This window comes from Sinocyclocheilus grahami, unplaced genomic scaffold (assembly GCF_001515645.1).
Source record: "Sinocyclocheilus grahami isolate Dianchi unplaced genomic scaffold, SAMN03320097.WGS_v1.1 scaffold279.1, whole genome shotgun sequence".
NCBI classification, from domain to species: Eukaryota; Metazoa; Chordata; class Actinopteri; order Cypriniformes; family Cyprinidae; genus Sinocyclocheilus; species Sinocyclocheilus grahami.
Window position 1 is genome coordinate 241,318 of NW_015505458.1, and position 10,520 is coordinate 251,837.

Consider the following 10,520-nt stretch of genomic DNA (forward strand, 5'->3'; position numbering starts at 1 on the left):
GTGTTTGCTTTTAAGTCAAGTCAAGTCAAGTCACCTTTATTTATATAGCACTTTTAACAATACAGATTGTGTCAAAGCAACTGAACAGCTTTAGAGATGCGAAGCGGCTGAGCTCTTACTATATTTGGAAATATTTTTGTTGATTAACTAGAGCAAAATAAGTCAGTACTTCTTTATTGAACTGTTGTATTAAATCAATACCACATTTGCAAACTCCCTTAATAACTATAAAAAGTTGTCACTCTCCTTATGGCGATCTGTGGGTGCACAGAAAATGAGAGCGCGCGAGTGAGTTCTCAAGACTCTAAAGCACATGCAAATGATACGTTCCGTCATCTGTCATCGCGTTATAAGCGCGGAACCTGCGGGAATGAGTAGAATTGTTATTAATAGCCGCAATCCCGCGCCGAAATTCAAGTTCTGCTCTGTGTTCTCTGCTAATAACCCACTGTGAATGATGCGAGCGGCATCACTATGTTGTCAGTGAGAAGCTGCAGCTGTGGCGGGGATGATTTTTGGTGTGCCGCAGAACAACAACAATGCACTACATGTTTCTTTTCCCCTCATTTTTTGCCAATTGACGGAAATCCGTCGTAGACTTGCTGCAATTAATGGAAATCCGTCGTAGCGACGGAGAACTTTAATCCCTGTAGTCTAGAGCAAATTATGCAAAAACTCCCGTTATAATCACTGAAGCTGCAAAAATCTCTCATGCGCACAGCGGACAACTCTGGTGTCTTCAGCGCTGACTAATCTAAACGCCACTGATTGGCCACTGCATTCAGAAATGTGTGTGATTGGTTATAAGGCTTAATGCTGCAAAAAACAATGCGTAAAAAAGCAATCTGATGCAACGTGCACAGGTGTAAATGTAATTCTATGAACACATTGCATATTTGATTTTAGCTGTGGCAGCCATAATAGATTTAGTTTAATTATGCAGGGGCAATTTTTGTCCCTTTATCTTGAATTTGTGGGGTATTTTTGTTCATTTTGGTGGCATTTTTGCCACAAGCCCCCATTAATTTTCAACCCTGGTTCCTAAGAAAACCACATTTCAGTTTTACCTTAGAAATACATGCTTAAAAATGATCGAAATGGGGATGGCAGAGAATGTTCTGCACTTCACCAACAGCAAATTCTATACAAACCTGGCACTGCTATTCTTCCTGATGTTGGGTGGTCCATTTCCAAAATAAGGCCATTGTGAGCAAGCTGGGAATGGAGAAAAGGGAATGTGAGCCAGAGACAATTATGCATGCCAGGTTTTTACACTCCTTTTCTTGAAGCTATTAACTCACTGTCTTCACAAAGACCACACAAATTTGCCATCTTACCTTTGACTTTTTTTTAAAGACTGAGACATCTTTGGTTTTACCCAAGAAAAACAAGGCTGTACAGCTCAAGATTTACAAAGGATAATGGATTGTCACGGGTGGACTGATATATTGTCAATCATCATTTTGTTTGTTCTTACAAACATATCTTTCCAAGCTATAATTATATTAGGTACATTTCTAAAAATTTTAGTTTTAAAGGAACAGTTCACCTAAATATGAAAATGACACTACTGTTCAAGCAATGTAAACTTTTATTCAGTAAAGATGCATTCATTTCATCAAACGTGACAATAAAGACTTTCATAATGTTATAAAAATTATGTTTTATCTCTATATCTGTTGAAGTGTGAAAATTCAGCTTTAATCACAGGAATAAATTACATTTTAAAATATATTCAAATAGAAACAGTTAATTTAAATTGTAATAATATTTCACAATATTACAGTTTTTACTGTATTTTTTTTCATGTATTATTATTATCATTATTTGTTTTACTGTATCCAATAAATGCAGCATTGGTGATCATAAGAGGCAAAAAATAATAATAGATATATATATATATCACTGATTCCAAACTTTTAAACTGTAGTTTAAGATGTAGTTCATCTTTCCAAACTTTTTTTTTTCCTGTGAATTATTGAAGAATATTTTGGCTGCTCTTTTCCATATAAAGACTATAAATTAAAAACTGGGGGTTCAAAATGACAAAAAGTATCATTAAAAGTGGCAAATACGACTCGCACAATATAAGCAAAGTATTTTTAAGCCATTAATTAACTATATGGGAAGTTATCACCAAAATCAATGTCATTATTTGTGGAAAATCTGATTTTAGAACATCACTGACATCAAAAGTCATTGTCCTGTGACCGAAACTACCACATGGTTTCCGAATACTTTGAATAAACTACACAAGTTATATGGATAATGTTGTGGTGCTTTTTTCCTTTTGCAGCTTGACAGTATCCGTCCTGTTTCATTTTCATTATATTAAAAACAGTTGCCAGGGTATTCTCAAATTTCAGTCTTGTGCTCGATGGAAAAAACAAAGTCATACAGGTTTGGAACGACACAAGAGTGAGTACATGATGACAGAAGTTTCTTTTTTGACTGAACTATTCCTTTAATTCACCGCATTCTTTGTGGGTAAAGATGAAAGGAAATGTATATGAAAACAGATGATGTGCCAGAGTTGGCATCTTTTTCTGTTGTTCGGTTTGGCTCATGAGACTCCAAACGCCACTCAAAGTCCGGCATCGGTCCCACCAGAGTCCAAGGCTCTATGTAGTCTGTCACAGTGCATTAGTGTCATTAGCGCTATAGGTTCTCATGTCACTGAGCTGAAGCCAGACAGTTATGTAAGATGATGTCCAGACCACCAGACGTGGATGACACACTTGCATTCTCTCTCCCTCACTCTTTTCTTTTCTCCTCCCCAATGTTTCCCTCAATACTCTCTCAATGTGCACTTTTCTGACTTTTCTGGGGAAAGTTCCAGATTTTGTGAGATAGGAGCTCTGCACGATGTCATGCTTTATTTAGAGGCAGTTTGGATGCGTGGCGAGTATCTCTCTCTTAGGGTCGTCTGAATGATGCGTTCATGGGTAATGTGATGTGGCTTCTGGTTAGAGAGCCATTCATCCAATCTCCTCTCTTTTTTTTTCTTCAACTGACCTTCTTTTCTTCACTGCCTCTTGAGCCGGCTGTAGACTAAATGATGTCCATTACGATTGTTGGTTGTCAGATTGTACAATATGACAGCAATGAGATCTTGGGCAGGGTTCATGACAGACTGCAGGATGTCAATGGTCATACATGCTTGCTTTGATTTTTTTTTCTAACTAACTTCTGTGGCAAACACACAGAAGTTGTGTGTTTGCACACACACAGACATATGAAATAATTTTCTTTGTCCACTAGCAATGTCTATTAGTGGATACACAATAAATGAATTACAGGGCAATTGTCATTTTTGCATTTTTTTCCGAAAATCATGAAAAATCCCACCAATTCTCTGTGCTTAATGCCATTCTGTGGTGATTTATTGTTATGCATTTATTAATTTTTTTGTCTCATGGCTTTCACAGATGAATGATAATAATAATAATAATATTATAATAATACAATTAATTAATTAAAACTAAAACCATAAAAAGTTACTTGAAATAAAACTTTATCTGAAATTAAACAAAATTAAATTAAACTAGACAAGGTTCTGTTAATCATCTTCTTAACAAGATGCATGATCATCGTGCTTATGGCCACTGATAAGCCAGCTGTCTTCTACTGGTTAAACGGCAGCTCTACTTTCATATTTCAACTTGCTGGACAGACTACAGCTCTCTCCCACTTAATGCCAGCATGACGTATCCCACTCTTCAAAGCAGAAGTAGCTGGAGAATATCAGTCTGCAAATCTGACTTGTGATGCAGGAATCATGAATCACGCCGTGTCCAATCGCTTAGGCCAGAGGAAAACTGCATCTCTGACTGCGCCTGCTTTCTACTGAGGCTTTTTTTTTTTCTCCATTTCTGTCACCTGACGGAGTTTGTGTTCCTTGCTACTGTCGCCTTTGGCTTGCTAGTTGGGGCCTGAAAGGACCATAGGTCCACAGTGCAACAAATCACCAACAGCTACAACAGTGGTGACCAGGGAAATGTGTCACAGCACACAGTTCTTCGCAGGCTTCTGCGTATGGGCCTGCGTAGCTAGTCGATGACCCAGTCGTGTCACCATGCTAACTGCATGTTATCACCAACAATGCATGAAATGGGCCCAAGATCATCGAGACTGGACCGTGGATGATTGAAAGAAAGTGGCCTGGTCTGACAAATCAAGATTCCTGGTGCATCACGTCGACAGCTGAGTGCCGATATGCAGATTACCAATAGAGGCTGTGGCACCTGGATCCACTGTTGCGTGGACACAGGCCGGTTATGCTGTGCTCTATGTTTTCTTGAGGCACTTTAGGCCCCGTTATCCCAATAGCACAATTCCTGAAAGCTGTCAGGTATCTGAACATCGATGCAGACCAAGTGCACCCATTCATGGCAACTGCGTTCCCTGTCGGTGATGGTCATTACCAACAGGATAAGGCGTCGAGCTACACTGCCAGAATCGTCAATGAGTGATTTGAGGAACATGATGGTGAATTTCTGTTAATGGCTTGGTTTCCAAATTCACCCAATCAAACATTTGTGGTTCGACTTGAAAAAGCGGGTTCACACAACATCACTTCCAACCCGCAATGTATGGGAACTGGAGGACCTGCTGTTGACATTATGTTACCAGATAACCCAGGAGACCTATCGACACCTCGCTGAATCAATACTTCGTTGCATGGCCGCTGTTTTGTGGGCTCAAGGAGGTCCTCCAGGTTATTAGATAGGTGGTCATAATGTAATTGTTTCAACCCAACTTTGGGTCAAATATGGACTAACCCAACTTTTGGGTTAAAAATTGGCTAACAGTTGGGTTAGTCCATATTTGACCCAAAGTTGGGTTGAAACAACCCAGCATTTTTTAGAGTATATATATATATATACAGTGGGGAAAAAAAGTATTTAGTCAGCCACCAATTGTGCAAGTTCTCCCACTTAAAAAGATGAGAGAGGCCTGTAATTTTCATCATAGGTATACCTCAACTATGAGAGACAAAATGAGAAAAAAAATCCAGAAAATCACATTGTAGGATTTTTTAAGAATTTATTTGCAAATTATGGTGGAAAATAAGTATTTGGTCAATAACAAAATTTCATCTCAATACTTTGTTATATACCCTTTGTTGGCAATGACAGAGGTCAAACGTTTTCTGTAAGTCTTCACAAGGTTTTCACACACTGTTGCTGGTATTTTGGCCCATTCCTCCATGCAGATCTCCTCTAGAGCAGTAATGTTTTGGGGCTGTCGCTGGGCAACACGGATTTTCAACTCCCTCCAAAGATTATATATATATACATATATATACTGAAAATGTATTAGGGCTGTCAGTTTAACACATTAATTTGCTTAATTAGTTATGGAAAAATAACACGATTAAAATATTTACATGCAGTTAAAGCACCTGCACGTCATCATACATTTAATACAGTTGACTGTTGACAAACATGATGCAGGGCAACTCACTATGTAATGTCCATAAATGCAGTTATATGCCCTTAAAAGTTGAGATATTGGGGCAAACAAATGCCCCTGTATGAAGTTTTGTCTCATATTTATATAATATGATAATAAGCGATATCACACGAGCAGCAAGAGCAATATCACATAAGTGTTTTTGTCCCGAATAGCACGAGTGCAAAAGTGATTTCATTTAACAGCTCCGTAAATAAGAAGTTAATACTGTGCAATATTTACAAAACAATATTTATATATATATAAATGTGTGTGTGTGTGTGTGTGTGTGTGGAGTAAAAATTTTTTTTTTTAAATATTTCACGAAATTTTTTCAATTATATCAAACATTAAATGTTTAAATTGTTATTTTTTGTTAGTATACTTCAGTGTAGCTAAAACTAGCAAAAGTAACTACTTTTTCAAATAGTATTTCACCTGTAGTTTAGCTCTTATGCTACAGTTTTACAGTAGCTTCCAACCCTGCTTCAACGTGTAAACTGACTTTATGTAAAATTACAATATGTTAATGTGTTAATAGTCATTTAATATTGACTGATTCACTGCACTCAAAATTAATAATAAATCTCAAAAGCCGGCAAAGAAATCAAACTAGTTGTATTCCCAGTAAACAAACCCAAAACATGTGGAATAATTCAACGATCACACATGCTTACACATTACAAGCTGAAATGACTTCATGCACAGACGTGAATCTGTCACGGATCTAAAAGACGAATGGTTGGAAAGTTTCCTTCTAATGCCGTCTGTGCTCAATGTGGGAGAGAGCGAGATTTCTTGCCACATCCTCACTTTGCAGATTTGGAGGAGGCAGGCTTCAACTTATGGTTTCTCCTTTATGAATTATTCGGTCAGTGTGACTTTGCCTAGGAATATGATGACCTGAGTGACGTCAGAAGCTCTGTGGATTGACATGAACAGAGAGAGATCTGAGTGCTTCATGCGCTCAAACCCTTCAGCATCGAAGAGCTACGAGAGCACACAGACAGATGAAGGAAGGACCAGTTCAGAGGTGTTGATGGCTGATGGATAAGAATAGAGCGCTGCAGGGATGACTAATTTCTGAAAGACAAAACCTGAAAGCGAGTTCACATTTTGACACTTCCAGTTCCATCATCGTGAAGTCAGTGAGTTTTTGGTTAAATGCCTGAAATAAGACCTGTTTAACACAAGCTCAAGATATTTTCATGTTTTATTCTATATCATAAAATACATCAGTAATACTCCCATTTGATTTTTAAAATAAAGGCGGTTGCTAACAAGCTCTTCAATGGGACTACGGAGGTTGTCGGGAACATTAAATGTCATCATATCAAACAGGTAAACTCATCTACTCACTAGTCTGCTTTTATGGCCTCACTGTATTCATAATCACACTCTTGTAAACTATTTTAACTCAAACTTTCAGGGGAAATGTTTTAAATAAAGACTGGAAGAGTTGCTGGAAGCTCAATGGTGTCATGTGACTGTGGGGTAGCTTGTTTATGGCCTACAATTGTATTTAGACTTCAAATAATGATTAACAAAAAGTGTAAGAATTAAACTTACTAGTCACAGAGCTTATTTTGTGCAATAGGAAAATGCCAAAGGAAAATCCTATTTGTTTTTTGTTGAGGGAACCAGGTTATGTGAACTTCTGTTTTGGCCTACAAAAATACATCGTTTCAGCACACTTTAGAGCTGGACATGGAAATAAAACACTCAATATGTTCAAGAAATATCTCTTGTAAGAAAGCATACACTAAACATTAGTGGTGTCTGCATGTGCAAAAGGTTGCTTTGGTATTCTGGATGGTTGCTAAGTGGTTCATGTCAATATCTGCAAGTCTATATTCTGGTTTTGTGTAAGGACAAGCCTGAAAGCTGATAATGTTTTCCATCTACTGAAGGTCTGAAAACGTATTTACATCTGTGTTCTGTTAATTAAAAAAAAAAAAATATATATATATATATAAACAACTTCTAACACATAGTTCGCTGGAAATCTCTGTTGATATTCTGGTATGTACATATAGCTGAAACGCCATTTGTTCTAACATATTTCATAATCAAACATGGTTCAAATATGCCAGAAAATGGACAATGTTCATATCAAAAATGGAGAATGACATTTGTGAGCCACAGCAGATTTTCAGTGAACAATTATTCACAGAAGAAAAGCATTTGTTTGAAATAGAAATTTATTGTGACATTATAAACATCTTTGTTACTTGATTGATCAAATCAATGCATCCTTGATAAAATAAAAGCATTACATTCTTAAAAAAAATTAATCATACTGACCTCAAACTTTTAAACACTGTACTTCTCGAGGAAGCTATTACAAGACTTGAAATATATTGCACAAGTCGGACTACTTTCTGTTTTGGAGCTTGATAGATGTGATCACTATGAATTGTCGCATAGAAAAGAAATGCATAAAGATTCGAAATGTCTCGCTTTATGTTCCACAGAAAAATTACATATCATACAGGTGTACGTGAGACTGAGGATGAGTGAACAATAGTGTTGGGTATTTTCACAGATTTCACAATTTGATTAGATTCTGATTCACAATATTTCCGCGGTGGAAACATTGATCGATGAGATGTGATTTATTTCATTAAGTTGTACTGTTTCTTTCAACACCTTCTGATGTTCATTCATGTTTATTTGAGTGAGTGAAGTGACATGTGGCCAAGTATGGTGACCCGTACTCGGAATTAGTGCTCTGCATTTACCCATCAAAAGTGCACACACGGTTGATCGATGGCTTTAATTTAAACATCATACATGTGTTATTTTTGGTCCATCAGAATTTATTACGCTTGCACTTTCCATTTTATGACAGTCAATGCGGCGTGTACGCAAGCTGACATGAAAGTTAAAGCAATCAGCGGCTGCCTATGGATCGAAAGAGGAAGGAGCTATTACACGGAGTCATTATGTGTCACATTGTCAAGCACTAGTGATATATGCTATACTGTTCGCGTGCTTGAGTTATGGGATTCAGAGTGTTAAGTTGACTACTGCACACTGGGAATTACAAAGGGAATTTATTGTATTTATGTATAACGTAATGCTAACTGGAGTGCTTGTATGGCAGGATTGTATTGATATTCACTTAATTTTTTTGCAAGTAATTTGGCTGGACGCACCTAACATGCAGACTTAATTTAAAGGGGTCATATGATGCTGCTAAAAAGAACATTATTTTGTGTATTTGGTGTAATGAAATGTGTTTATGCGGTTTAAAGTTAAAAAAACAAATTTTTGACATACTGTACATTATTGTTTCTCCTCTATGCCCTGCATTTTGAAACGCGTCGATTTTTACAAAGCTCATCGGTCTGAAAAAGTGAGGTGTGCTCTGATTGGCCAGCTATCTAATGCGTTGTGATTGGCCGAATACCTCAAGCGTGAGACGGAAATGTTTTGCCCCTCACATACTGTTGATGTCATATCCCGGCCGGAGCGACGAGACATAAATATTAAAACCCATTACAAACGAGGCATATGTTGCATCCAGTGGGGACATAATTACTGATTATAATGACTTATACTGTCTTTTTACGCGTTGCGTTGCATTGCATCACGCCGCGTAAACATAAAACTCTGACTGCATTTGTGATCGGAGGAATGACAAACAACAAGTGCTACTCTACACTGCTCAAAACTCGCGTTTGAATCATCAGTGGCAAATCCTTTAAATGAAAATGTACTTACGTGAGTCAGAACTGCCGGCATTTTAGTCTAACGTTACTCTCCCAGGATCAGTAAACAGTCCTCCATAAAATGTGCTGCACACATCTGGATATTTGGGTTAAACTGTTCTGGAACAGTGTTCTTTATGCACCAAGAGCTTGTAACACTCCGAAGAGAAAGGAAAAATGTAAGTCGCATCATATGACCCCTTAAAACATAATTCATTATATCGTATAAATTCCCCATTTTTTAAATGTTTTTGAAAGACGTTATCTCTGGTATCCCACCAAGTTTGCATTTATTTAAGCAAAGATACACTAACAAACAGGCTTAATTTAAATGAGCATTTATTATTATTTATTTATTTATTATTATATATTATATATTATTTTTATGTTTTAGAAAGAAATATCTTAGATATCCCACTTAAGTCTGCATTTATGGGAGCAAAGATACACTAAAAATAATAGTAATATTTTGAAATTTGGCAATTTAAAATATATGGAAGCTTGTTTGCGCAATGGGTTAAAAAAATAAAAAGGTAATTGTGACTTTTTTTCTTTTAATTCTGAATTTTATTTTCTCAGAATTGCAATAAATAAACTCAGCATTACAAGATATAAACTCAATTGCAAAAATAAATAAATAAACAAAATAAAAAAATGAGATGCTAACTCAGAATTCTGAAGAATTACAAAGAAAATTTGTTCTTTGTTCTAATTAACATATAATGTCAATTAGAGCACTTGTATGAAAAGATTGTATCAATATTTGAATTTTATATATATATGCAATAAATTTAGCTGGCGTCACCTAAAAAACAAACTTAGTTTAAATTATAATTTTTTTTTCTTTCCCAGGATTGACTTTTTTTATGTTTTAGAAAGAAGTCTCTTAGATATCCCACTAAGTCTGCATTTATTTGAGCAAAGATACACTACAAATAATAGTAATATTTAGAAATATTGTAAATTAAAATATATGGAAGCTTGTTGGGATAAAACAAACTAATTGTGACTTTTTATCTGACTATTCTGACTTTTTCCTCAGAATTCCGAGAATCAAACTCAGAAATATGAGAAATACACTCAGAATTGTGAGATATAATCTAATAATTGCAATAAACAAACACAAGAAATTAACTTGAGATATACGAGATATAAAATCGGAATATATCTTGTATAGAAGCTTGTTTCCGCTTTAGGATGAAAATCAAAATAATTGTTAATAATTTTATCTCACGAAAACCTAATATAGTATAGATGTGTCCTGCTGGTTTTCAGAGAAGCCGTACTGAACACAGATTCTTTTCTTTCTAATTATCAAACTGATCAGACTAGTATGAGATTCTGGCAAATTTT

At 36.1% G+C, this 10,520-nt stretch overlaps 1 pseudogene; it reads right to left on the reverse strand.

Annotated features, from left to right (window-relative positions):
- Window positions 1-980: 980 nt before the first annotated feature.
- Window positions 981-10,520, reverse strand: part of LOC107600165 (succinate--hydroxymethylglutarate CoA-transferase-like) — a 120,149-nt pseudogene continuing 110,609 nt past the window's right edge.